The sequence below is a fragment of the Felis catus genome, chromosome A2, assembly GCF_018350175.1.
Source record: "Felis catus isolate Fca126 chromosome A2, F.catus_Fca126_mat1.0, whole genome shotgun sequence".
In the NCBI taxonomy this organism is placed as follows: domain Eukaryota; kingdom Metazoa; phylum Chordata; class Mammalia; order Carnivora; family Felidae; genus Felis; species Felis catus.
In genome coordinates, this window is record NC_058369.1 from 102,085,905 (window position 1) to 102,112,313 (window position 26,409).

Genomic DNA, 26,409 nt, shown 5'->3' on the forward strand with positions numbered 1-26,409 from the left:
GACCTGGTGTGATCATCTCTATACATGTCTTAGGTTGGGTGCCTCAGAAGCAGGTCCCCAAGATGAGGATTAGTGTATGAGTGATTTTCTAAAGAAATGCACCCTGGCCAAACACAGGGAGTGAAGGAACTAAGGGTGTGATTCTGTGCTGAGATCCAGAGGAGACTGGCTTTGGTCTATACCACATGGAAATATTTGAGGCAAGAAAACTGGGCTTCTCTAATCCTGTGCTCCACGAATCACTAGCTAAATATTCTGATGGTGAAGCAAGCTAGTAGCTTGAGGGCTGTATGCCACAGAAGAGTAACAAGTGTTATCCAATAGAGGTTAAGGCACACTGCAGCCAGAAGAGGCTACAGAAATAGCAAAGGGCAAGTAGGCAGAGCATAACACAACTACATACTATAATTCCTGTGGAAGCTGGTTTGAGCTCCAGAGTACCACCTGGGTGTTTCCTCAAAGGCCAGTTGTTTTCCCCTTAGTTAAGCCTACTAGGATACGAGACCATTAACAGGAAGCTTGGGTACTAAATAGGAGAGAGATTCTGGAGCCCACTTCAATCTACTTGCCAGGTCTGATTGTGCACATCTCTTCCTAACTCAGTGATGCACTGGTAACTTGCAGTCAACTATGGTGGCAGTGTTTCCATATGGATATTTGAAATCACCACATATTAGGGCTTAACTGGGGGCAGGTAGGGAGCAAAGCCAGTTGTAAAATGATTACCATCATACCACTCTGATGGCAAGCAAAAGTGTTAATAGAGAAAAGAAATTGTTAAAAGTGCACATTTATTCTATTAAATACACCAAATAACGTATACATTAAATAATATTAAATGATTTATATGAAAACATTTTGTAGTAATCAAGTGCTATACAAATGTAATTGTTGAAATTGCCTATTACAACATAAGAAACATACAACACTTCTCTCCAGAGCATCTAAAGTGGCAAAATACTGTAAAAATAATTGTGACAAGGTGATTCTTTAGTTGTTCTGATCTAATTGTTGCTGCTATCAGGCAAAAGCTATCCCAGAAGAGAGTTTACTTATCACTTTCTTCTTTTATTTCTTTTCCCAAGGTACCTAGTTAATTGCCTTATGACTCATGTCTTATACTTTGCTTCTCTCATAGGCAGATAGAAAATGTTTTATTGGGAGAGGTCACCACATAAATGCGTAATACTCTCTTTTCTGGTGGATATTGTGAGGAAAATAGACTAGTCCAATAGAAAGAAGCCACAACAAAAAACCCCAAGAATTTCCAGTCTGCCTGAACATTTTAGTATATGGGCTGCCGAAGCAAGCACTGCCTGAAGATTTTAAAGGAACACAGTGCTCTTCAAACTTTTTTTTTTAAAAAAAAATTTTTTTTCAACGTCTATTTATTTTTGGGACAGAGAGAGACAGAGCATGAACAGGGGAGGGGCAGAGAGAGAGGGAGACACAGAATCGGAAACAGGCTCCAGGCTCCGAGCCATCAGCCCAGAGCCTGACGCGGGGCTCGAACTCACGGACCACGAGATCGTGACCTGGCTGAAGTCGGACGCTTAACCGACTGCGCCACCCAGGCGCCCCCCTTCAAACTTTTAAAAAACTCAGAAAACTCAGAAACTTTTTTAAGTGCTGTGTCATGAAATCTTGTTTGCGGGGTGCAAGCGTCACTTCAGTTCATTTTGTAGCCACCAGCGTGCCATGGCTAGTACCCAGGCTCTGGGGAAGGCAGTGAAGAAAATTGCCCTGAAAAGATAGTCATACCCCTCTCCCATTCCAGAAAGGCATTGAGTCCTATTTGATAGCTGAGGTTTTGAAAGTTCAAGTATGGTAGGCAGAATCATATCCTACCTGCCAAAGGTTGTTTATATCCTAATTCTGAAACGTGGGAACATGTTATTTTACATAACAAAAGGGGCTTTGCAGATAAGATTAAATCAAGGATTTTGAGTTGGAGAGATTGTCCTGTACCATTTGGATTCATCTAATGTAATTACAGCCCTTATAAGACAAATTCAGGAGGGTCAGAGCCAGAGAAGGAGTGATAAGGAAGCAGAGGTCTGAGTGATTGGTGGGGTGATGAGCCAAGGATGTGGCCTGTAGAAGTGGGGGGGAGGGGGCGGGGAGACAAGGAAGGAAAATCTCCCCCAGGGCCTCCAGAATGAGCACAGCCTGGCCAACATCTGTTTTAGACTATTGCCCTTCAGAAGTGCAAGGTGATAAATTTGTGTTGTTTTAAGCACTAAGTTTGTGATACTTTTTACAGTGGCAATGGGAAACAAATACACCAAGGTTCTAGGCTCCAATATCTCCTCTGAAAGTACCCTTTAGTCCTCCTTTTTCAGAGTGCTGTTTAGTGATTCCCATGAGCTAAGCAGGGACAGTAATAAATGCAGCTCCAGAGAGGAATGCTACACATGACTTTTAATGAGCTCAAAAAACTTTTCTACATTGATTCATTTATCCCAACAGATTTTTTTTATTAGAAAGGATTTTATTCTAACTTAGCATACAAAAACATTAATAGTTTCTAATATATGAAGTCTTTTCAAATTTTATTATCTTCCTGCTAACCTGATTTTTACAAGATAAGCATTTTCTATTATAAATGAATTAGGTATTCATTATAGAAAATTGGAAATAGAAGGAAAAAGAAAAAGCATCCATTTTCCCATTATCAGAGAAAACCATTCAATGTTTTTTCTTCCAGTGTTTTATGCACACTTTTTATGTTTATTGTACTTATTTACGTAATAACATTTTGCATCCTGCTATTTTCACTTAATACTATATAAATATTCACTGTATGCTTGTGAACTTATTGTGACTATAATTTTTTTTTTTCTGTTCTCCAATTTGGATTGTTGAATAAACCCAAACCCAGTAAGGGTTCTTGGATACAAATATAAAAAAAAATATCAACTCTGGCAAATGGAAACAGAAAAGCATATTATATTGAAAGGGTAATTTGGGTGACTTATGGAACTAATGGGCAGACTGGAGAGTCAAGGGAGATGAGATGTAGCCAAGGTCACATTGCCTAGGACACTTAGGATCCTGGTCATTGGGCTCTCTCTTCTGACTGTGCCATCTTTAAGAAATTATTTTTTAAGTGTTTTTATTTACTTATTTTTAGAGAGATGGAGAGAGGGCTCAAGTAGGGGAGGGGCAGAGAGAGAGAGGGAGAGGGAGAGAGGGAGAGAGGGAGAGATGGGGAGAGAGAGAGAGAGAGAGAGAGAGAGAGAGAGAGAGAGAGAGAGAGAATACCAAGCAGGTTCGTAGCTGACAGCACAGAGCTTGAGGCAGGGCTTGATACCATGAACCTGTGCCGACATCATGAGTCAGATACTCAACTGACTGAGCCACCCAGGCACCCTTGACTGTGCAATCTTTAAATGTTGCCTCCAATACACAAAGAGGCCCAAGAAAACTGTCTGTGTGGTAGGAGGCTCCCTGCATAGCATAGAAACCTTGGAAAGAATATTCTGATATTACCCTCCTTAAATTATCAGGTTTTTATATTTTTAAGGGATTTAAATGCCACTTTGTGATATGTAGGTATCTACCCAAGGTTTCTAGGATAAATTCTGTCTTGGTTTACAGAACGTATTAAGATATCATCTCTATAAGGGACAGACATGGTATCTTGTGGAAGGATGTGATGTTCAAAAAAATTTTTGGTACCAAATTACAGCATGGAGCTAGCGATTTCCTAAGATTCTGAGGCAGGATGGTAAAAATATACTATGCACCTTGCCAGATTGTAGCAAACTGCTTCTGGACTTTTCTGGTTTTAGTGATACAGAGAGAGAAAAACATTTTTTAAAAATTGAAAGCCACATACTAGATACCCAAATCTGTATTTATTTGCTTCAGGAAGAACAACACAACTGGAAGAGCACTTTCACATAGTGCAATCAATTGATTAAGTGAGCATGTTGTCACTACCTTCAATTATTCCCTGAGACCCTAATGTCTTCTGTGTGTGCTAAACTGAAAGGTTAAATGGAATTTTCCATTTTTTGTTCCACAAATATGTATTCAGTGCCTAATGAGTGCCACATCTGTTCTACATCTTTGAGATATGTAGGTGAACAAAACAAAGGTTCCTGCCATCATGTAGCTTATATTCTAGTGGGAATCACCTCCTCTACCTTTTTCATGTTTGGAGGAAGACACTCATCCTGGAGATTTACCCAAGTAGCCCTCCCTGCTTTATGGTCCTCACTTTCTACACTTGTCCTCAACATGGGTGGTACCACCTTCAGGGACATTTTGAAAATTTGTGGACACACTTTTGACTGCTCCATGATTGATCAGTGCTACCAGATTCAGCAGATGAGGGCCGGGAATGTTAGTCACCCTGCACACAAGGCAGACCTCTGCAAGAGAGCATTGTCCTACCCCTGCACAAATTGCAAATGATACTCCAGATATTCTAATAGCCTAATTGTGTTGACGTGAACACAAGTTTTCAAAATCACATCAATGATGGCAATGCTGCTTCTGTGTCTTGAGTTGCCACATGACATACATATGTCACCCTTCATTGACAGATGTAACATTCACAGTGATTCTTTGTATGGGGCAAGTATCTGACTAATCTATTATGACTTCCAATGCAATCATGCATTAATTATAAATTAATTTCCTTTTATTTCTTCTTCATATTATAGGTAGGCCATTCTGGTTGTTATGTATGTATGTATGTATGTATGTATGTATGTATGTACGTGCGTGTGTGTGTAGATTGGTTATATTTATGAATTTCATTCCAGGGAAGTAAAGCAGGCTTTTAAAAATATTTTACAGGGACCCTGGGTGGTTCAGGCGGTTAAGTGTCTGACTTCGGCTCAGGTCATGATGTCACAGTTTGTGGGTTTGAGCCCCGCATCGGACTGTCTGCTGTCAGCACAGAGCCTGCTTTGGATCCTCTGTCCTCCTCTCTTTTTCCCCCTCCCCTGCTCATGCCCTTCCTCTTTTTCTGTCTCTCTCTGTCTAAAATAAATACACATTAAAATTTTTAAAAATGTTTCTCAAGTTTTATTGACTTGAGATTCACCACTTCACTAGCTCTACAAATCAAGGAGCCAGGAAGAGGAATCTGTGAGCTGATAAGTTGGCAATGGTATACCAGAATATAGGGAAATAACTCATGTTATTGTGTTATTTATTGTGTTATTATACCCATAATATTTTGGGGGTTCCACCAGGGCTATGTTGATATGCTCTTTGTTTGGAATTTATCAATATTTATCAGAAGACCCAATAAGCCCCTATCTAACAGGTGAACTCCAGTGGTACTCTGAATAGCCAAGATTCAAAGTGAACCTTAGCATGTGACCAAAAGTCCCCAGTGCCACAGGTTCTGTTTGAAGGCTAGGGGAAGTGTTCACAGAAAGTGCTTGTATTGAGTCCTCCTCAAGGACATCCCTCTTCCCCTCCAGTTAAGAAGCTCTTCATCCATGAGGTATTGAGATCGTTGATGCTTATAGCTCAGATTAGGCCTCTTTTCACCAGCCTGGAGTCTTAACCAGTTATACAAACTAGGTAGCACTTTGGTGATCTGCTGGTAAACTTTGGTGCCGTAGACTTCATGGTCAGTTGTTCTCTGTCAGAGAGAACAGCTGCAAGTCAGCCACTCCAGTTTTCACTCTGGCCCTCCTTTTTGTTTGTGGCAGCCACTCTTATCTTGTGTTAGGTGGTTCGGCAGTGCTTCTGAATCTCTGACATCTCAGGATCCTTCCATCCTCAGGGAGTTCAGGGGGTCTGTTTTGCTGCAGTGCCTCCCTCAGTATCCTGGTCTTAGTCAAGAGCCATTTAAAGTACTTTTCAGAGATATTAACACTCTCCTCACCAACGTATTTCTCACGGCCTTGATGAATGGTGTCAGAGCCACTTGACTGCTATAGAGGATGGGTGGTGGTAGATGAGTTGCATATGATAGTTCATCCCATCATTCGTATTTCATGAGCTCTTTGTATATAGTCCTGTTTATAAACCAAGTTTGTTTGTTTGTTTGTTTTCTGGCATCTCATTTAGTGTTGCCCTCTGTTATGTCTTAAGTTTCAGGAAAAGCCTCCCAACACCAATTAAAACAGCTTGTAACTGCTTGAATTCGTTTCTCAAATCTACAGTCTCTGGTGAATGTACTTGTGCTGAGTACACTTGTTTGAAAAACTTCAGAATTCTTTCTACACATATTCCCCAGATTTTTCTGACTTAAAATTGTACATTCCAGCAATCCTTTTGGTGTAGAAACCTTTCCTGCAAGTGTTTGACTTTGTAATTGTATTTCCAAAACATGCTGGGATCTGACACTAGTTATAAGACTAGTGGTAGGGAGAAGCAAGGGATAAAGAGAAATGGATTTTTTTCTTGCAAAACAACTTCTTTATATGAGGTTATTAGAGGGCCTTCTCATTCATCACACAAGAGTGGCAGTTGACTGTTCAAAGTACTTAGAGACCTCCAAATCTTCCCTCGTGTATGAGTCAGTTTAAGTTGCTATGACAAAATACCATACACTGAGTGGCTTAAACAACAGGAATTTATTTCTTACAGTTCTGGAGGCTGGAAATCTAAGACCAGAATGCTAGCTGATTTGGTTCCCAGGTGAAGGCTTTCTTCCTGGCTTGCAGACAGCTGCCTTCTTGCTGTTTCTTCACAATGGCAGAGAGACAGCAAGCCCTCTCGTCTCTCTTTCTGTAAGGGCACTAATTCCATTGTGAAGACACCATTCTCATGAACTCATCCAAAATTAATTACCCCCCCCCCCAAAGGCCCCATCTCCAAATACTATCACACTAGGGATCAGAACTTCAACATATGAGTTTTGGCAAGAAATGATTCAGTCTATAGCACCATATATCCTCAGTATAATTTTCAAAGTCCAGTTACTTTCCAATGAATGTTCTAGCTTTCACATGTGACACATGGTGAACATATGAATTTAAATGGATTTAAATTTAACATATGAGATGTGACTCAGGGGCACCTGGGTGCCTCAGTTGGTTAAGCATCCAACTCCTGATTTCAGCTCAGGTCGTGATCTCATGGTCAAACCCCACATTGGGCTCTGTGCTGGGTGTGCAGCCTACTTAAAAAAATAATGTGATTCAGTAATTCCCAGAATAAACATTCTCAATTATTATAGATTTCCAACTGTCCCCTAGTGTGACTTTGTGCCACACTTTCAATATTCAAAATTCCAGGTATGGGTATCTGACTGATTGAGCCTGTGTTGCAGGCACATGGCCCACTTGTCTTCCACAGGGGGAGGCTAGGCCTGGAAGTCTTTACCTCTTGGGATTTCCCCTAAATTGAAGGGATGTTCAGGTGCTAAATCGCAATTGTTTTCTATAAAGATGTTCAGATATTTTTCTTCAGTGTTCTGGCTATTTTAAATGACACTGATAAACAGCATAGTTTTCAGTTATTTCCTAGAGAGATTCTCCAAAGTAAAGTTGGGGGGGGGGTCAAAGATTTTATTTTAAAAATGTAGGATGTTTGATATATACTGTCAAATTGTTTTTTAAAATTTTGTACCAATTTGTTCTTACTCCAGCAGTGTTTGAGTGATCCTGTTTCACTGTGTTGTCTCTCCCACTGACCTCAGACATTTCCTTTTCTGTCAACAGTCCATTATTTTTTGCTTGACATCAACTTTTTGTCTTTTAAAGAAACTTAGCATTTCCCATGCCAAAAAAGAAAAAAAAGAGAATAATAAAAGAAAAACAGAAGAAAATAAAAACCCTCCTCAAGCCAAATAATACTCATGTAAATTTACTCTTGGCAGAGCTACTCACAGCATCAGACCAATTTTGATATTTCTAGATTTTCCAGATTGAGCCAAGGTACACCCTTGCCATCTCTTTATGTCTTTCTTGGTACCACTATTATTATTATTATTATTATTATTATTATTATTATTATTATTATTTTAGGATGATTAAAAGTTATGAAATATTCTTTCTTTTAGATTGTATGGGTTTTGTATCTGAGGAGATGCCTCTCATAGCCAATATTAGGAGCATCTGCTAAGTGCCTGCTGTATGTACAGTGTCATGGAAGACACAGCAATGGATGGAGATGCTAATTGGATTCAGTAACAGGATGGCTTTTCATTTCCAGATGTTTTTTTATAACCCTGTTTTCATCAAGGTCTTTGTTCATCCATGTATGGTGGGCTTGGCCATTTCCCTTAAGCCTGTGTCAAAGCCTTAAACTGTCAAAGCCCTTTATAAAATCCATTGGTGAAACTCTCCAGCCCTAGTACTCTCTCCCCTGTGGAGTCATTCTCTATTATGCTTCTGGTTGTTCCTTACACCTTTCTCTTCTCCAACACATCTCTGTTCATCAGCCCCACCCTTTTTAGGACAGCTCCTCAGTGTTTCCAAGAAAATGAATAAAGGTTCCTCCTTATGAAGCATATTTGATTATATATTTTTGTTGACCATTAACCTCTTCTTTGAAGAAATTAAACATACTTCCCACTGTGAGAGACTTTCACATACTATGTTCCTGACATACTACATCATTTTGCTTTAGCAGTGCCTCAGGGTCAGGCCTGCTTTCACTTTTCTGTCTCCTGACATGGATAGGACAGCCCTGCATGTGATCCCAGTGCTTCCTGGGGCCTCCTGCCCCAGGAGGACATGCTCATTGATGATGATTCTTGTATGCCCTTGGACAGAATTATCACTATAAAACAGTTGGTTAGCATAGGGTTTACTGTCTATAGTTCAATAGATCTCCAGTGGCTTTTCCACAAAGTGTGGCTCATGGATCACCTGAATCAGAAGTTCTGTAAAAGTGTAAATTCACTTGGCTCCTGTCAAAACTACTACTGAGTCAAAATCATTGAAGTGATGACAAAGTATTTGCATGTATGAACTGCCTTCCTTTTTCTCTTTTTAAAATTGAAGTGTCATTGATGTATATTATATTAATTTCCAGCATACAGCATAATGGTTCAATATCTGTGTATTTTGTGAAATGATCACTGCAGCAAGTCTAGTCAACAACCATCACCATACTTGCTTATAAATGGTTTTTTCTTGTAATGAAAACTTTTAAGATTTACCCTCTTAGCAACTTTCAAACATGCAATACAGTATTATTAACTATAGTTGCCATGCTATATATTACATCCTTATGACTTTTGATTCTCTTCATCCATTTTGCCCACACCTTCCCCCCATGCATCTGGCAACTACCAAGAAAGAAGTGTTGGTGAGGATGTGGAGAAAAAAGGAATGCTTGTGCACTGTTGGTGGGGAATGTAAATTGGTACAGCCACTTTGGAAAACAGTATGGAGGTTTCCCCCCAAAATTGAAAGAAGAATTACCATATGATCTAGTAATTCCACTTCTGGGAATGTATCTGAAGGAAATGGAATGAAATGAAAATGAAAACACTAACTTAAAAACATATCTTCACCCCATGTTCATTGAAGCATTGTTTATAACAGTCAAGAGATGGAAACAACCTAAGTGATCATCAGTGGATGATTGGATAAAGAAAATGTGGTCTATATAAATATGTCAGACAGAGAAAGATAAATACTGTTTGATACCATTTTTATCTTATTTTGGATTGAAAGTTTTTCTGAATATATAATTGAAAGCTGGAAATACTGTTTTGTCAGAATTGGAAGAAAATGCTTGATGGCAAGAATTTCCTGGGAGAACTCTTTCTTTCTAAACTTGAAACTGCAATTAGAGAGATAGAAAGTTTGAATCAGAATCCCTTGGTATGAAAGCAAATAATCTGTATTTTTAATAAGAATTTTGTATTTTTATTATGTTTCGTTTTGTCTTTAACCAAAACTACTTCACTCTGAATTTGACTTTTCTAGACTTATTTTCACACTTCCATTTCATGGAAAGGATAGTTGGTTTATTCTTTTAACCAATATTTTGTCACAGGGATACAACTTTGAATTATACACTGCTACAAAAAAGAGCCAAGGTTTCTGCTTTCCAGAAATGAACAAACACTCAAAGTGGGGAGGCAGACAAGTAAGCAATCAGTTCCACACAGCTTAAGGAGGGCTGTAGTAGAGGAGGGCGTCCAGGAGAGGTGGCAACTGAGCCTGGGGATTAGGTGGGGCTTCCTGCAAGTGCTAACAGCTGTGCAGGAAGGATTGAGGGCACAAGTGTGTCTGTGGTTTCTGCTCTGTGTGCACATGCGTGCGTCTTTTTGTGTTAGTCTGACTTTAACCATTTCCTTTCTACTATTTTCAGTTCTACTAGTTAAATCTCATTCATTTATGACATCCCTCTCCACCTTCTTTTATCCTCCCTGTTATGTGTGTATTCATTCATTCATATTTTATTATTTATTTATTTATCTAAAAAATTTTTAAATGTGATCCAGAAGTGTTTATTGCAGAAATTTGGCCTAGGTTCCAATTGGGTGGCCCCAGCTGAGGTTGGGCTTGGGGCCCCCTCATTTTTTTTTTAAACTAAACCATTCTTGAAGCACTAATCTTCCCATCTCCTTTGGCCTTGACCTGCCAGATTTGTTGTTTCAGCCCCTTATTCCTTCCGCCTCTATTTCCTCTTCTTCTCCCTTGTTCTTGTTAGACCTTGAACTAGTAAATGGATGTGTTCCTTAGGATCCCTATATTCCCACACCCTGTGCTGTGGACCCCATCAGTGACTGAAATGGCTTATTTCTGACATTGCACGAGGAGTTATGATTGACCCAAAACATATGAAATGACTTCTCTCTACTTTCTGCTGAGACTCAGGAGCAGGTGGTTTACCACAGCCCTCTCCTGCCACAGTCCTGCCTGACATCAAGTTCTCCCAAACTACATGCTGCCTCATTTGGATGAGTGAAGGCTGTGATATTGCCAGCCCTTCAGAAAGACTTTAAAGATGTTGTTCATAAAGTATCTCTGGATCAAGATTCTTGGAGCATCTAAGGTAACAGTAATTTGGGTTCATTTTTGTGTTGGTTGCTGCCTTCTTCAGAGTGTGCTTAGCCCAGTGACAAATTATGTACTGACTGGGCCTCTTCATCCCTTCTTTATCTTTTAGAAACTGTATACATCTCAATTTTCTTCTCATTTTCTTCCTTTAAGGTGGGCTTCAAGGTAGGGCAAAGGTAAGGTAGTGAAACGTTGAATATTTGGAAGGATTTGAGCTAAGGGAAGATTCAAATATGGGCAGGAAGGGGGCTTTAAGTGTGTGCTGTGAACCTGTATAAGACACGTCTTATGAACCACTTGCATCCTTGTAGCCATGTTTCAGTGACTGGTTCTATGCATCATTCAGGCAGCTTCTCACAGATGTCGTCTGTTAGCACCTTACCTCAGGTGCTAATATCTATCTTGCTCCCTGCCCCTGAGCTTTTCTAGTGCCAAACCTTGACCTCCATGCATGTGAATCCCGAAAGTGCATCTGTGGAGACATCCTTGACCGCTGGAAACAGAAGCCAGTGGATAAATTACATCTATCTCCCTTTTGTCTCCTGGATGAACAGTTATGACATTTCCTAAGGCTGCTCAGAAGGTTACAGCAAGATCAAGCATGAGTCACATATAGCAGTGACAAACTCTGTAATGCATCCTTGTATTATTCTTTCCTCTTTCTCTGTTTCACTCTCACTGCTGCTCCATGAATCATATTTCCTAAAGAAACTACCTGCGCTTAAGATTTTACATCAGTCTCTGCTTTCAGGGGAAGCTCAGACTGTGACATCAAGATTGGAGGGCAGAAATCCAGCCAACGCTGTTCACCAAAACCTATGCCCTGTTGCTTGGCTTCATCCTTCCAGAGGAAGGGGTAACCTTTTCCTTGTACAAAAATGTTATCTGCTTGTCAAGCCCTACATTAGGGTCTACGTCTTCCTAGAGGGGAGCTTTTCTAACTTGTCTGTTGAGAGGGAGGAGACTTTAAAAAATGTATACAGGCACCTTATAGGCTAGTATTGGCTCTCATTCCAAATCAGGTTATCAGATTAAATGACTGGCCAAGATTTAGTTCACACTAAAAATTAAAGAGTATTTTTCAGATGTTGGACAGGGGTGGATGGGGGGCAGAGGGAAGAAGGGAGACTGAGATGGATAATGGCTGAAAGAGATGGTGGTAGAGGAGGAGGAGGGTAGGATGGCTGATATACTAATGATGCACCTAGTTGACATACCTAGTCATGAGCATGGCTTCATTCTCAGGTCAATATTATGATCCCATATGGGCTGAGCTTTTTAATGGGTGTAAAAAATGTTTTGGAATGCTCTCACACACTGATTGACATTTTTATCCTTCCTTCTCTACCAAGGCTTCCCTACTGGGTCCTTAAACTGTACCCCAAATTTAGAGAGTACACAATTATGTGAATTATTTTTTGAGGAAAGTCTATAACATTAAAGAAATTCTCAAAAGGATCTAAGACCCAAGGCAGGTCAAAAACCAGAGTAGATAAGGGATCTGGCCTTCTCCCTCTGAGTCTCTGCAGTCCAGACATGTGTTCAATCTTATTCGGTATCTGCTTGTATCCCAGCATGCCCTGTGGCTCCTGGGGCTCTGACTGATGCACTCCCACCGACCAAACACCCTTCCAGCTCTCAAGGATACCACTTCACATTAGTAAAGTGCAGTACAGTGATTCTTCCCTTTCTACTGAATTGCTCTTAAAAGTTTTTGCTTGCATTCTCCTAAAAGAAATTTTGAAAAAGTGTTTACAACCTCACATCTAAAAATGGATATATAAAATTTTTTATCAAGTTTAAATAGCTGCAGAAGATGTGTATTCTGGCATATTGTATGTACTTTAAATATATTTGAACCAAAACTTTAGAGTTTCAAATTTAGCTCATTCAGTATATGCAAATGTCTGACACATAATATAATTAGCAAAGTCAATCCTTGCAGTTGAACTTATCAGCCAGATCAAAGTTATTTTTCTCCAAGAAAAAGTGTTAGACTTTAATTCTTCTTTTAATTCTTATTTGTTTATTTTGAGAGAGAGAAGGGATGGGGGGAGATAGACAATCCCAAGCAGACTATGCTCTGTCAGGGCAGAGCCCTACACGACGCTCAATCTCAGGAACCACGAGATCAAGACCTGAGCTGAAATCAAGAGTCGGATGCTTAACTGACTGAGCCACCCAGGCACCCCTAGACTTTAATTCTTGAAAAATTCACATCAATGTATTACCACATTCCTGTGATAATCTTCTTAGTTCTGAATTAAAATTCTTAGGTTTGTAGGCTTATAGTAGTAATCAAGGAAGTAAGTAGGCAGGAGAGAGAGAGATTGGCTACAGGTTAAAAAAAAAATAGCTCTGGTCATTATTCCTTCCTGCATACTCTTTGCTTTCCTCCCACTAGACTCACCCTCAGAGGCATTTGAGATGTGTCCTCTGGTGTGCTTTGTAGGTGGTTTTATACCCTAGGGCAGTTTACCACAGCTAAATGAAGTGTGGGGAAGAAGTGTTTTCTTTTGTCAAGTGGGAGAAGGGTTGTTGTGAAGGGAAGAAGAAAACCAGAAAATGGTTAGAAGGAGAAGCATTCTCAAGTATGTCAGACATCTTTTTTTTTAAAATAATTTTAGGTTTATAGAAGAGTGGCAAACATAGTCTAGAGAGGTTTCATGTACCCTTCACACAGCGTTAAGAATGCTGAACTCTTTCCAGCTCTGCCTGTAGCTCTAAAGTCCTGTCTCACTATGGTCTTCAGATCTGCTTTGCAGGGGAGAAGGCTAGAGGATCCGTAAGTGCTGCCAAGAAACTAGGGCATCTCTGTTCCCAACAGAGAATGTGTGGCTTGTGACCTGGCAACTGTTTTGGGGCCAAGTCAGACAAGAGATTCTCCTCCTCATAGAAAGCACATCTCAAAGTTAATAGCTTGGATCTATCCTAAACCAATAATTGATCTCTAGGCAGCTACTGTTATATACTACTGCTACCTTGAGAGCACATCACTACTGTGTGTAAGCCAGCCACCACCAAAAAGGAGGCAAAGGAAAGGAAGGATCAGTTCAGCCACTGGGTACATTGGGTAATACTAAATCGTTACCTATGCCACTTAGTCTTAGAGCAAACATGCCATCAAGGTTAATCTTTGTATAATTTCTCATCTTACTGTTACCTTTACTCTAATTCCTGGCTTTCTGTTTCTTAGAGTAAACTGTTTCTACAAGCTTGTAAGCATTATTATTTCTGATGAAAATAAAGGTGTTTCTTCCTCCAAAGCAAAAACAAAAAAATCCAGCTTCTGCTTATGTTAACATCTCACACAACTGTGGTGTATTTATCAAAACTGAGAAGTTAACATTGGTACAGACTTTACAGAGTGGTACACATTTCACCAGTTTTCTGGTATCTTCCTAAACTCTTCAGTCAGTGACTGTATTTTGATCTTTTCTTGTCTTTCATGGCTCAGATGCTTTTGAGGCATACTTGTCAGGTATTTTGTAAAATCTCTATCATTTTGGGTCTGTCTGATGCTTCCTCATGGTTACACAGGGGTCATGCATTTTTAGGAAGAACACCCTGGAGGTGAAGTGTTCTCATTGCATCATATCAGGGATACCTGATATCAGCATGATTTGTTACTGGTGATGTTAACCTTGATTGCTAGGATATGTACTGTATGCCAGTTTTCCACAGAAAAATTACTATTTTTCCCTTTCCATTTTCTATTTGACGGCGTCACTAAGTACGGCCCGCACTCAAGTGGAGAGAAATTAAGCTCCACCTCCTGGAGGGAGGAGTATCAAAGCATGTGGATACATGTTAAAACCACCACAGTAATTAATACATATTTTGGGAGAGATTCTTTGAGGCTATTCAGTGGTCCTGTTTCTTATTAAAGTTTGCCCACTAATTTTAGCATGCATCGGTGGGTCTTCTCCACGGCACTTATTACTGTGGCATTCTAATGGTGAGTTTCTAGTTCACTCATTCCTTCTTGGCTTCACTCCTATCCAAGTAACTATATAAGGAAAATTCATCCTTCTCCATTAATTTACTTATTTCATCATTTGTTTATATCACAACAAAATCATAGATATTTATTTTATTCTTTGGCTGATAAACCAATACTATTGTTATGTATTTTTTTTCTCAGTTTCTTCCAGTTAGCTGAGCAAATAACTTTGAAGAAAGATTTCCTTAAAGCTACCTATATCCACATATGCTCTGGAAATTCTTATGTGTTAAACATTATTATAAGGCTTAAAGATGTCACGTGTATAGTGCAGCCTAAATACCTGAGAAATAAGTTCTATAAGATGTTAAAGCAAAGACTACATGCTTACAACGTATGTTATATGTGATAGCTATCATGCTTTATTAGAAATAAGAACAATGGCAGATCACAGCTGTGAAGAAAAATGAAGCCCGCTAACTAAATGCTATGTGTTAACCCCATTCGCTTGTTCATAAGATTCCTGAAAGCTAATCGAGCTCAACTCTAATTAATTAAGTGGCATTTCACTTCTTGAATGCTTACTCTGAACTTTTCAGCCTGTGTTGTAGGGGCTTTAGGTAGGTATTAAAATCTCTGCATCTTTGCCTGGGATCTTAATGTTTCCTTTCTTCCAAATACATTGCATTAGCAATTTCCTGCTTCGCTGCTCTTCCCTATAAAACGAGCTGTAAGGTTTCGTGGTCTTACTGCAGAGTTGAGTAACAGTACTTCCATTCTTCTTTATGAAAATCAACCTTCTTTTTCTTGCCTGGTGTTTGCCTTAGCATGGTCACTCAGGCTTTGAAGATATGTAAATGGAAGCAGAGGAATTAAAAAAAACCACCCCATCAGCTGATGATAGCTCAGCTTCCCTGTAATTTCTCTTGACTCTGTGCTGACCACACACGCCCCTGATCTACACTGTGGGAAATGTCTGAGATGAGTAGCTGAGATTGAGTACACACATAAAGTAATTGAGGGAAAATTTTGGCTGTGCTTGGCTTTCACCCTGAATAATCTGGGCTTAATAAGGAAACTTTCAGCCTTGAAGGTGGGTACCGTTGCCACCTGTTTCTTGAAAGAAGACAGTGCTTAAACTTCTGAGAAAGGAGTAAGATAATTAATTTTTTACCCAGTGCAGAACACTGGCTAAACAGGGATCATCCTAACTAGATTTGGATTAATGTGTCCAGTAAGTGAACGCCTTGCCTAACACCACCAAATTTATGTGTGTACACCTATTTAAGTAATTTTCAACATTTTTGAGTACAAAGGAACATTTTTAATGTCCCCTCATCTCTAAAATCTGCATAATAGCAGTTGTATTTTTAGGATGTTCTGAGAAAACACTTGAAGACAAAAGCTATTATGAATTTAGCAACACTCTGAAATAAATTTGTATTTTTCACCACAATATATACATACAGTGGAAAAATAATCAACTGTGTTTCTATGATACATAGTATGTATTCAATATGTAAGTAACTCTTGGTTCACATATTGATTCTGGGACTCCCCACAATAAGCTTGGGGCCAGGATCAGAGCATGGTAGTCTGGCAACTGCAGATATTAAAGAAAGTTGATTTACAACTGATGAATGGATAAAGAAGTTGTGGTTTATATACGCAATGGAATACTACTTGGCAATGAGAAAGAATGAAATCTGGCCATTTGTAGCAACATGGATGGAACCTGAGAGTATTATGCTAAGTGAAATAAGTCAGGCAGAGAAAGACAGATACCATATGTTTTCACTCATATGTGGATCCTGAGAAACTTAACAGAAGACCAGGGGGGAGGGGAAGGGGGAAAAAAAGTTACAGAGAGGGAAGGAGGCAAACCATAAGAGACTCTTAAATACCGAGAACAAACTGAGGGTTGATGGGGCGTGGGGGAGAAGGGAAAGTGGGTGATGGGCATTGAGGAGGGCACCTGTTGGGATGAGCACGCGGTCTTGTATGAAAACCAATTTGACAATAAATTATATATATACATATATATATATATATATATATAATAAAAATGAAGTTGAATAAATGCTATGTCACTTTAAAAAAGTTGATTCATTTAACTGTTATTACCAAGAGTTCTTACTTAATTAAGGATGGTAAGCAAAACAAGATTAAGCCTTAAGGACGGAAGCATATTCTCTCAGAAGATTAATTGATAAAAACAATACTTTATAATATCAAGTGACACACACACTTTTTCAATGTTTAATCAGAATCCTACCAGGAAGCTTAACTCTTTTTGGAATCACTTGATACCTGGAAGTAGGGGGTTGAGTAAATTAAATTGTAGTTGGTCATGATAAGAACAAGGCTCATAATGGCCATTTGTAGAGTAGAGATTGCTCTGAAACAGTAATATTAAAATGTGGCAGTGAAGCCACTCTGATAATATTAGAATTAAATGAGTACAATTTCCTATGATAGTAATTTGGCAAAATTCATTGAAAACTTTAAATACCTTGGCACAGTAATTCTGTCTCTTGGAGATATGAAATGAATTTCAGCATTTTTTATGTTGTTAAGGAGTATAAAACAGTCTACACTTCCAACAACAGAGACATAGTTAAGCTGATAATCATCTTTTGACTGAATGGAACATTAAGCAGTCATTAAAATTATATTTACAAAGTATTCATTAGGTATAGAAATGTTATTTAAGAGGAAAATAGTATACCAAGCTGTACATATAATATGCCTGTGTAAATAAGTTTTCCCAGGTTTTTATAATAACCCTGAATGTCTTTTATAGTGAAAAATCAGCATGCCACAACTAAAGAACTAACATCAGTGTATTCCTATGACAAATGTACTGTAGCAATGTATCTTTGCTGCACCCTAGCAAGAGGTCAGAAAGTTCCTTTTTGAACCTTCCAATGTACGAATTGAGGAAGCTTGTTCTAGCTTTGGTCAGCTCTGAAGATTAGATTGTTCACTCTTCATTCTGATTTCATCCATTCAGTTAAGGCCCATGCTAGGGCATTAAGGTGCATCGGTGAAGAAAATGAATGTGGCCTCTTCTTTGCAGGGTCGACTGAAGAGTGCATCCCAGCAATAAGCGGACATCTATTTCCACGCAATGTTTACCCAGTGATCCTAGGTCTACCCGTTTTGGTGCCACAAAGTATGTAGAAAAATCTCTTGCTCAAAATAATTTTCAAATTTAAGAAAGCTATGACCATGCCTCCCCTGGGCTTCCTCCAGACAAAACACCCTCTTTCCCTTCAGTATTTCTTCAACTATATAGTTTTGGTTTCTCTTTAAATCCTGTTTGTCTTTCAGTTTTTCCATATTCTTCCTGGGGTATGGAATTCAGAATAATTTTAACAACTACTATTTACCTATTCTGCTCGTTGTGTGACATACTTTCATTAACTGTTTTGTAAAAAAAAAAAAAAAAAAAAAAACAACCCACAGTTGATATTATTACCTTATGTTACTAGTGAGAAACTGATACAATGGTCAAGGACATTAATTCATTCTGCAATTGTTTAAGGAACTACTTTGTATTAGGCCTTCCTCAAAGAGATGGAGCTAAAATAGTGAATAAGGCAGATTGCATCCTTGCCTAATGAAGTTTATTATTCTAGAGCAGAAGTTAACCAACTATCACCCATGAGCCAAACTCAGCACTTGTCACCTGTTTTTGTAAATAAAGTTCTATTGGAACACAGACACACCCATTTGTTTACATATCATCAACGGCTCCTTTCCCCTTAATAGTAGAGTTGAGAAGTTCTGACAGAGACCCAGATGGACCTCAAAACCAAAAATATTTACCATATGGCCCACAAAGCCAAAAATATTTACTATTTGGCCTTTTAAAAAAAGTTTACTCATCCATGTTCTAGAAATTCGAGGATGTGTGGAATGGTGGTTAGGCATTGAAGGAGATTAAAAAAAAGTAAAGCGTTCTTTTTTTAAAAAAAAGTGGTTTTTTTTTTTTTTTAACATTTATTCATTTTTGAGAGTGAGAGAGACTGAGTGTGAGCAGCGGAGGGTAGAGAGAGAGGGAGACACAGAATCTGAAGCAGGCTCCAGGCTCTGAGCTGTCAGCCCAGAGCCCAACACGGGGCTCAAACTCACAAACCCTGAGATCATGATCTGAGCTGAAGTTAGACGCTTGACCGACTGAGCCACCCAACTGCCCCCAGTAAAGAGTTCTTTGTCAGGTCGTGATGGATGCAGTGGAGAACAGTGAAGCCATAAAGGGAGAAAGGGTGTGCTGCAGTGAGATGTGTTGGTGTATGTGATGGAGACGGGGACTCTGTGAAGTGGTGACCTGGGAGTAGAGACCTGAAGGCATCTGGGGAGTACTGGGAACTGCAAAAACATTCTCAGGAGAGTGTCCCTAGGTTTGAGAAGAGAAACGAAGGGAGGAGAGTGGGAGGAGATGAGGTCTGAGAGAAGAGGGTCTGAGATAAAGTGGTGTGTGGTCTGCATGCCTTGGAGGCCATTTTACTTCTCCAGCTTTCCTGCTGCCTGATGTGAGAAGTCCTGAGAAGACTGGGGAGTGAGCTGATGGGTCCCCTGCAGTGATGCTCTGGTGGCTGCATTGAGGACAAACTGGGGAAGGGCAACAGCAGAAGCACTGAGTGGGCTTACTGCGGCAATGCAGGCCACAAGTAATGGTGGCTCAAACCAGTCACACAAGGAGTGAATGACAAAGCAGATACTGCAATCTCAGATCTTCCTCACTCCAGAGTCCAGGCCTGTCAAACATGGGTTTTAATCACAGAATCTGATACTTTAACTCTGGGTCATGCAAGGCAGCATATACCTGCAAAAGATCTAAATTCCCCATGAACTTTCTACATCGTGTCAGGAGGTTGGGTAACTCTAATAGATAAATCTGTAATAATAAGATAATTGCAGGGGCTGGTTGAATCCTGTGGGCAGTGCTCATTAGCTCTTTAAGTCAGAGCAGAGACACTCTTGATTAGCTAATTAAAACTGTGAAACACGCTTTCCAGGAAAAGGGGTCATATATGCAAGTACACAACATTTTACATATATTTTTTAGGGTGTTTACAACCTCTGACTCTAGGATTTAATGCTAAGAACCGATTCCTTTGGGTTTGTTTATGTCAGAGCACTGATGTGAAAGGTGAGAGTTTGAGCTTCAGCAATAAAGGAAGATGGCACTTCCCTGAGCAAGTGGGGAGATACTTAGGCACATGTGAACCTTAGGGCATCCCTTAAGTCACACAGAGCAAGTCACCTACAGGGCTATTTGAGCCTGGATGTATCTCCTACTGTATAGAAATAAAATGAGATGTTTATTAATTATTTTTCAAAACAGAAATTTAATTTTATAAGATATTGTTCAATTTCTTTGGTACAAAAGTAAAAACAAATGTCTGTTGAATTTTTTTTTTAATTGAGTACAAAGTGATGTTACAGCTTCTTCTGAGCATCAAATGCCTTTGTTACATTTCTACTCCCATTTGTATTTTGTAAATGAAGAAATTGAAGTTGTTTTATAGGAAATCTAGATTCTTCTCCATTCATGGACTTGGCTAGAAATGGGGAAAAAAAAAAAAAAAAGCCCATCAGGCCTAAATGATGAACTTTCTCCTTCCTCCTTTATTACCTGACTGGAGTTGCACATCAGTGTTTGGCTTTTCCATGAGCAGATCAAACTAGTTTATTACCCTGGTGTGTATCTGGATTAAAAAGATCCAGATTGTAATTCTATTTCCTTAGACAATGCTTTTTATCTGACCCAATCCTAGCATTTCTTATCTAGAAGCAAAGATGTTTTTTCTCATTGTTGGATTACTTTGATAAGGAGATTTGAGGAAGAGAAAACCAGAACAAGAGTAATAGAATATTTCCTTGAGGCACACATAGAGACTATCTCATGTCTATGCATGTTCAAGAACAAGGGGCTTTTTTTTTTTCTTAGTTGGTGCTATTCTGTGACATACCTAACATATTTGACACTTGGAGTAGATAATTTTTTAACACAAGCTTTTCTCTGCGTGACAACATTATTTGCAGTAATTACCATGGAATAAAATTAGAGACCTATGGCTTTCATCTATAAGGATGGTACATAAGGCTCTACATGTAAGTGGCCTTGTGTCCAGCCATTGGTTTGGAACGGTTTCTGGTTGCCTGATGTTGATTGTAATACAACAAGATTCTGCCTTAAGAATGTTGCCACATTTGCCTTGAGTAAATCTATCATATAAGGTAGTTTTGTCCGCACTAAAAAGAAGGGAACCAAGACTTTGTTAAACTTATAGAATAGACTGTATGGAAAGTTTTGTGTGTGCTAGCTATTGAATATTTCATACATGTCTATAAGTGTGGAATAATTTGATAAGACATGCTTTCATTATCATTTGGTAATGAGGTTTTGGGGGAGTAGGTGTCACCCACCTTAACCTTCTTTTGTGACCATTACTTCTAATAACAAGAACTGGAGAGTGTGCTCAACCAAGTCAGTTCACAAACATTGGGTATTCAATGGTCACCCTTTGTTTCCATGTTTCCTTGGCTGTTTCTGTAAACCCAGCACGTATATGTATAGGTCTTTCGCTCTAGAATACTCAACTGAATCAACTGTAAAGTATCTTCACTTTTATCAGAAAACAGGGTTAACCTTACAATTGTGTCAGTTTGCCAGGAAGCAATGGTTAATTAAGACTTTATCAATGGGATTGAACTACAAAGATAAAAAAAGACTTTGAGTTCAACAAAAATCAGAGCCTTCAGAAATTTATTAAGTATTAAGAGAAGATAATAGGAAATATATTGGCTTTAAGATTTCAAAATCAAGCTATGAAGTTCCTGTTCCTTTTATTTAGGATTTAGGTCTACTTTTGTAAGAAATTGTTAGTTTCGTTGAAGAGGTGAGCTGGACAACAGAAATGCATGGAAAACGCTAGGTGGCGCTGGAGGACTGTCATAATTGACCACAATTAGAGTCCTTTACAAATCACACCATTGTCAGAATCAAGAAGAGTGAAATTTTACATTAACAGTGATGCAAATGATCAGATTTCTTTCTCTTCTGACTATGGCTTCACTCACTAAAAACGTAAGTGCAATTTTGTCATGAGTGAAATAGAGTTTTTGCAGTGCTCACTGGGCAAGAACTTTCCAAAATAAATTACACTGGAAAAACAACATCCCTTTGTTTCGGTTGCTCCCATTTTCAAATTTTGTTTAGCCTCAAAGTAATGGTCTTTGTTTGGTTAACAGTCATAAACTCTTTGTAATCCACACGAAAATGACTTGATAGTCACCTCTCCAGTGACTGACAGTTTTCTTATTTTGTGCTTTTTTTTTTTTTTTAATTTAGAGGGTCACTGTAAATCTTGGAGCATAGCAGAGCACATGATGAAAGGTGAAGGCTGTTCCTTCACCCTCCATTTGCTCACGTTGTAAAAAAGAATGAAAAATGTCTGCTGCATAAGCTGATCTTTTTCATGTTTCATCTTCACTCTTCAACAGGAAAATCCACTTTATAATCATTCCACTGAGGGTTATTTTGTCCATTTTCATTGAAAGGTATCCACATTCTGGCAGTCAGTTAAGATTTGACAAAAGAGAAAAATAGTATGCAGGGTTAATTAACATTACATTTCTATTCTCTTTTTGAAAATGATAAAAGAAAGCATATACCTAGTTTTTCAATCAGCTTATTTGCCAGATTCCTCCACAATATCTGGAAAGGTTCTATCTCATTAATTCTAAAACCTTAAGACACAAGTTAAAAGTAGTGAACTTGAGATTTAAAATATAAAAATACATAATCTAAAGATAAATAGCATCTTAGTTAATTGAAAGATCATTTTTCATAAAATTAACATGTGTCTAATATAATTCATCTTTTCTTTTCTTTTCTTTTCTTTTTTTTTTAAGAGAAAGCGTGTGCTCAAGTAGTGGGGGAAGGGGCAGAGGCAGAGAAAGAATCTTCAGCAGGCTCCATGGACAGCACAGAGCCCAACTTGGGGTTTAGTCTCATGACCTCATGGTCATGATCATGACCTGAGCCAAAATCAAGAGTCTAAAGCTAAACCAAGTGAGCCACTCAGGTGCCCCTAGTTCATCTTACTTTGAATTATAGAAACTAAAATCCAAAATGTTTACATTGCATATTCACAATTTGCCATGAAAACAACTGAAAGGCATTTAGTGTTATATAAAATGAAAGAAGTAATAAGTAATATACAGTTAAATTTAACATCGCAATTTCATATTTATCAAAGATAATTTTAAATATTAAAGCACTTTGGTTTTATACACAAATCCTCCAGATATCTCAACATAACCTCAAATTTTGGGACAGATGATTTAGGTTGTAAGCTACAGCCTGAGGGCATCCTGGGTGGGTACTTGATGTGCTGAATGAACTACTGGACTCCCTTAACTAGTTGGTTCTTCTTTAAAACTTTTTTGTTTTTATTTTTTACTGTTTATTTATTTTTGAGAGAGAGAGATCACAAGCAGGGTATGGACAAAGAGAGAGGGAGACACAGAATCTGAAACAGGCTTCAGCACAGAGCCTGATGCAGGGCTACTACCCTCAAAACGAGATCATGACCTGTGCTGAAGCTAGATGCTTAACCGACTGAGCCATCCAGGTGCCCCACTAGTTGGTTCTTCTTATTGGAGAATATATTTCTTTTATACCATCATGTGTTGCCATATAACTTTGCTTTCTTAATTTTTTTTCTTAGAGCCCATGACCAAAAGTAAAGCAAATAGGATTGCCAGATTTTTGTTGTTAACTTTGAAAGATTCTATCATGTTGGGATACCTGTTACTAAATTGTTCATTCAGATCCCTCATGGTGCCCCAGTGACCATGAGGGTTAAGAAAGCTTTCGAAATTCACAACATTTTCCATACTGAGGAAGTAAACAGAACATCTTTTTAAAATATCTGAGGTATGGAGTTCATATAGGCTCAGAAAGCACTTGCTTAATAAACTATTCTTTGTTTTGTTTTCTCAAGATCAGAAATCTGAGAGGAAGGTCTTGTGGTAGAAAGAAGTCCAGTCCAAAGAGGAACTATATTCCCAGAGAATATTTGTATCTTGATTTTCAGAAACTCAAACTTGTAAACCATTACTGTTGGAGTTAGTGGTATTTGATGAGTCCTTGGAGATGTGAAGGAATCAAAATCAAAGAGAGTTGTTTAAGAATGATGCACTTTGTTTTGCTGATATTTTAAGTTAAATGATCAAGCCAATTGTGACACTAGTAGTTCATATGTTATTAAAGAGGAAAAGAAGAGAATTAAAGAACTACAATTTCACTGAAAAACAAATTCAGCAAAACCTCATCAATTCTGAGTGAAGAGATTGCAAAACAGCTTTGCATTGGGTTTTGAGTGGGTCTGTATTTTTATCCAGCAAACAACTTTGAAGGAAACAGGAAAGGGCTAGATTCTAGAGTCAGAGATTTAGATTCCAGCATTCTGGCATAAACTTGGACAGGTCAACCTCTTTAAGAATATTTTATCATAGTCTTATAAAAAGTATCCTACCCACATCCTATGGCTCTTGAGAGAATCAAAGATGATAATGTCTGATGAATGAAACAACTGTAGTATAAAGTCCTTTTCATCTATGCCTTCATCCCTTCATCATTTATTTATTCATTCTATCATATAATCATCTTTCATTAAATATCCTCATGTATGGTGATATTTTGTTTCTCATCTGATTTTTCATTGGTTCTAAAAGTGTTATTTGATGGATAGAATAAACAGAAAACTAAAAATGCTAAGCTTGGTCTAAGATAGTTTTTTTTTAAACATGGAGTGTATATAAAAGTACAGTTTTTGAATCTAATAGATCATGTAAGAGAGGCCATGATGTTGAGGTATATATGATAAGCCTAAAATCTAGAGTAACTACACATTAAAAAAAAGAGCACCAAAAGTTGAGATTAGGATTCTTCCTTGGTTAGTTTCTGAGAGGAGAAAAGCCCTTGGATTACATGAGGAATTTCCAGACAAGGATTACTACAATTAAAATGACAGGTAAAAATAATAAATGCCCTCTTTTCAGGAAATGGTCAATAAACTGTCTTAACTAAAGCAGAGAGATATATGAGAAAATACTAAAAGATACATTTTGGGTAGGACCATTTCTTGAAGATTCTTAAAGTTTAAAGTGAGAGTAGAAATTTGACATATAATTGAAATTATAATCAGGCAGAAGAGCTAGAAAAAGGGGCAGCGAATGGGTAAATATTAATCAATCATGTATTTTCAAATACTATAGGCACAGAATTGTATAAAAGCACTGACGGGGTTTTGCAGATGGAAAAGGAGATGTTGATTCTCTCTGTTAAGACCTTTCAAAGTAGTTAGGAATACAAATTAAACATAATAAGAAGTATCATTGAGGACAAAATATGATAAAATGCCAACATGAGTAAGCTGGTACTCATGGATGGTATAGAGACTCAGGTAGAAGGAAATTAAAAGAGATGAAAGAACATCCTGAAAGACGGGTCTGTACTGTGTACACACTCTTGCTTTGTACATTTCTTTCTTGAATCTGCTCTATTCAGCTTCCCCCATATCCGCCCACTGAAACTCCTCTTGTTAAGGTCACCAAAGACTTCCTTATTTCTAAATTCAGTTGGCATTTCCAGTCTTACCTGACTTAACAAAGTGTTTGATTGGGTTGCCTTCTCCTCCTTCTTGGCTCCCTCCTACAGTGGTGAGTACTTCTTCTCAGTCTGGTTTTCTGGCTCCACCCCACTCTTGACCTCTTAACAATGAAGTGCTTAAGGCCTCTTTTCTTCATCTACACTGATTCTCTTGACAATCCCATGTATTCATATATCTTTTATGTGCTGCTAATATCTAAGTAATATCCAATTTTATATTTTCATCCCAAACATTTCTTCTGAATTCCTGACTCCTAAGATTAATGTATTACATGGATATCTAGTATACATCTCAAGCTTAGCACATTAACATGTCTCAGACTCAGCTTTTGATTTCTCCTCTCCCTCTGCCTATCTTCTTCTTTCACAGTCTTCCTAATATTAATCTGGGTACTCAGGGCAAAAACCTTGGAGAGAGCAGTGTCTCTCACATTCTACATTGACTCTATCAGCAAGTTATGTCATCTCCCTTCAAAATACATCCAGAATTGGTTCACACCTCATCACTTCTATCACAATCCATGTCACCAAACCATCACTGCCTCTTGCTTGGATTATTCCACTAATTCCTAACTATTCTTTTCCCACTTCAGGCTGCTTTTGGTGTGGTAGCAGAATAATGCTGTTAAAAGGTGAGTCAGATATGTCACTCTTTTGCTCAGTGTAAGGGCATCCTGTAGGTGCTTAAGAAGCCAAGTCCTTCCAATGCCCTTCAGATGCTACTTGTCTTCTACCTCTGACCTTATCTCTTTGCTGTCTCTTCCTGCTCTCTTTCCCTCAGGCACACTGGCGTTCTTGTTGTTCCTAATACATGAGGTGTACTCCTGTCTCTGTTTTTT

General features: G+C 38.5%; 1 protein-coding gene across 1 annotated transcript in view; it reads left to right on the plus strand.

Moving 5' to 3' along the window:
- NXPH1 (neurexophilin 1) overlaps positions 1–26,409 on the plus strand; it is a 397,537-nt gene that overhangs the window by 66,854 nt on the left and 304,274 nt on the right. Inside the window, exon 3 of the mRNA XM_019825521.3 lies at positions 17,960–18,055. The gene's annotated coding sequence lies outside the window, so the exon portion shown is untranslated. The remainder of the gene's footprint in view (positions 1–17,959; positions 18,056–26,409) is intronic.